The following is a 3,116-nucleotide window of genomic DNA, read 5'->3' as shown; positions in this document are numbered from 1 at the left end:
TTGTGTTTTCTTTTAACAAATTTCTGCTTCAAATCTGCTTCCTTTGCGTGTGTTTTCTTTTCTCAAAAATTTCTAGTGGATACCTGCTGCATTTGTGTGCGGGTGTGTTTCCCTTAGATTGTTCGTTCTAAAGATTATATTATATTTTCTGGAATTTAAATTTTATTAAAAAATATCAAAAGAATAGAGGCAAATTTATTTAAAGTAGTGTTTACATTTTATCGTATAAATTACGCTCAGCTGATATATTACTGATATTCTGCGACTTATAAGCAGCAAGCAACTGTGGCTGTTTGCCACCTTAGACTGACCCTTTCCTCCGCTGGTTTAGGTTCTGAAACCTTCGATTTCTCTCGCCGTTTACACTACTCTTCGTAATTCCATTCTAATAGCAGTTTCGTGATAGCCACACAGATTCCTCATCACAGTTATGAGTATCGGAGCTTGGGCGGAGCTACCGCGTTGCTTTGCTGGTGTTTCCATCCGACCAAGGCCTAACAAGTACAATGAGAGTTGTCAATGCACAAGTAGCCGCAATGGCGGCAAATTTCATTCCGTACATGGAGCGGTTGAAGAATTGAGAATTGGATCAATTGCTTCATTCAGCCGTGTAAAATCTACGTCGAGGGATAGTGTCGTAGCAGGTTTTGAACAATAACCAATGTCTTACATACAAGGATGCTGGCGTTGATATTGATGCTGGTTCAGAACTTGTACGAAGGATAGCAAAAATGGCGCCTCGAATCAGAGGCTTTGGAGGTCTTATCCCCCTTGGTATTTTCTCTTTCAACCGTGGATTAATCCTTCTAATAGGTTTCGATAAGGTAAGACTGTCCGACTTCTTTTGGATAGATAATGATTCATATCTTGTCGCCGGCACCGATGGTGTGGGTACTAAAGTGATGCTGGCTTTTGAAACCGGAATTCATGAGACTATTGGGATTGATTTGGTTGGCAACTGGATTCTTTTGTTTTCCTTTCCACAATAAAAAAGAATCACGTCTTGGTTAATACTTGTGTTTTGATTATGCTCTTTACTTTAGGTTGCAATGAACGTCAACGACATCATTACTTCTGGGGCACAGCCACGATTTTTCCTTGACTACTTTGCCACGGGCCACCTCGATGTTGACGTTGCTGAAAAGGTAGTAATAAATGTGCATAGAGTTGCATAAAATTAGCCATAAATTTTCTTCATGTTCAAAGAACGACAACTAAATATTGATTTATCAAGTATCAACAGAATACTAGAATAGTTTATCATATTCACACCTAATTTTGTATAATGCAGGTTATAAAAGGAATCGTTGATGGTTGCCAGCAATCTGATTGCGCCCTCTTGGGAGGAGAGGTATTGAAACTCTTATAATTTACTTTATTTGTAGCAGGTATTTAATTTATTGTTCATTAATCCATTGGCCCTCACCAGATGACTAAAGCATTACTGTTAAATTATTTTTTCCTTGGCTAAGTATAATTCTCCACTCTGTGTCTGAAAGATGAGCAGTCACAAGTTCTGGGATTAGATGTAGTCTTGAGCTTTTGTAGTCCAGATTTACTGTTTAGATTGACATTTTAAACTATCAACTAGAGATTATTGCTTATTTTTTTCAGTTTAATATAGCAAGGTAGATAACTGACATGTAATTCTTCTGACAGCGATCTGTGTTTAACAGTCAAGTACTGAAGTAATTTGTTCAGCTGCCATTTTATCGCAGAAAGATTAACCTTATGAATATATTATTAATTTATTATTTGAATATTTTTGATGTTATAAATGGACCTTCTTCGTTATGCTCACTCACTGACATTCATGTATCTGACGTTATAAATGCTAAGATTCTTTTTTTTTTTTAACAAAAAATCATTTTATTAATAACGAGAAAGAAGTGTACCAAACAACCAGAAACAGAAACCAAAAGAAACAGACAGAAGCTACAACAATCCAAAACACCTTTAAACAAACAGCAAAAGGGGGGGAAAAAAAAAAGAAGCGAAAAAGGTTGATTTCATATCTTTTTCAGACTGCAGAGATGCTTGGTCTCTATAAAAAAGGTGAGTATGATCTTAGTGGCTGTGCAGTTGGCATCGTAAAGAAGGACTCTGTGATCAATGGGAAGAACATAGCTGCTGGTGATGTTCTTATTGGTCTCCCATGAAGTGGAGTTCCTTCTAATGGCTTTTCTCTTGTTCGGAGGTCAGATGTGGGTGAAGAATCCATTAGATGTTGCAAATTTGTCCATTTAGTTTTATTCTTGACTAATATTAATAACATAGATCTTTACAGAGTGCTTGCTCAAAGCGGTCGTTCCCTGCAAGACCAACTTCCTGGTGGGGATGTTTCGATTGCAGAAGCTCTAATGGCCCCAACTGTTATTTATGTTAAAAAGGGTCATTATCTTTTGTGATTTTGATAATGCTTGATTTATGTTTTAAGTTCCTGAATGCATTTTTACTGACAAATGAGTATTCTTTCTTAATTTCAGGTTCTTGACTTAGTTAGCAAGGGAGGGGTTAAGGGAATTGCTCACATCACTGGTGGTGGTTTCACAGATAACATACCCAGAGTGTTTCCTGAAGGCCTTGGCGCCAATATATAGAAGGACTCATGGGAAGTTCCTCCTGTTTTCAAATGGCTTCAGGAGGTAAAACTGCTGCCATTTTATATTTCCATTGAAAAATGATTTTGTTGAAATTTATTTGATGATTTAATACTGATGATTTCTTACATTATTAGGCTGGAAAGTATAGAAGACAGCGAGATGAGGCGAACATTTAACATGGGCATAGGGATGGTGCTTGTAGTGAGCCCTGAGGCATCAATTAAAATACTTGATAATAGGAACGAACTGGACAGAGTCTACATAATTGGTGAGGTTGGAAGAGGCAAGGGAGTAAGCTATTGTTGAATCAGGTATTTTGACTATAATCGTGTTACCTTTTAAATACATTTCCATGACACATATTTCACATTTTAGATCCAGGTAACTGGCTTATTTGGAGCTTTGTCTCTTCTACATAAAAGTTCCTGGGTTGTCAATATTTTTATCGATGCACTAATAATCGAATTGCTCGTAAAGATGTTCTGTTTTGCTTTTTATGTTACAAGTCATTGA

The 3,116-nt window shown here is 36.8% G+C and overlaps 1 pseudogene; it reads left to right on the top strand.

Annotated features, from left to right (window-relative positions):
• Window positions 1-430: 430 nt before the first annotated feature.
• On the top strand, window positions 431-2,909 carry LOC114753469 (phosphoribosylformylglycinamidine cyclo-ligase, chloroplastic/mitochondrial-like; annotated as a pseudogene).
• Window positions 2,910-3,116: the final 207 nt, after the last annotated feature.

This window comes from Neltuma alba, unplaced genomic scaffold, assembly GCF_004799145.2.
Source record: "Neltuma alba isolate B1F8T4 unplaced genomic scaffold, ASM479914v2 tig00001210_pilon, whole genome shotgun sequence".
Taxonomy (NCBI): domain Eukaryota; kingdom Viridiplantae; phylum Streptophyta; class Magnoliopsida; order Fabales; family Fabaceae; genus Neltuma; species Neltuma alba.
This window is presented reverse-complemented; position numbering and strand designations above follow the sequence as displayed.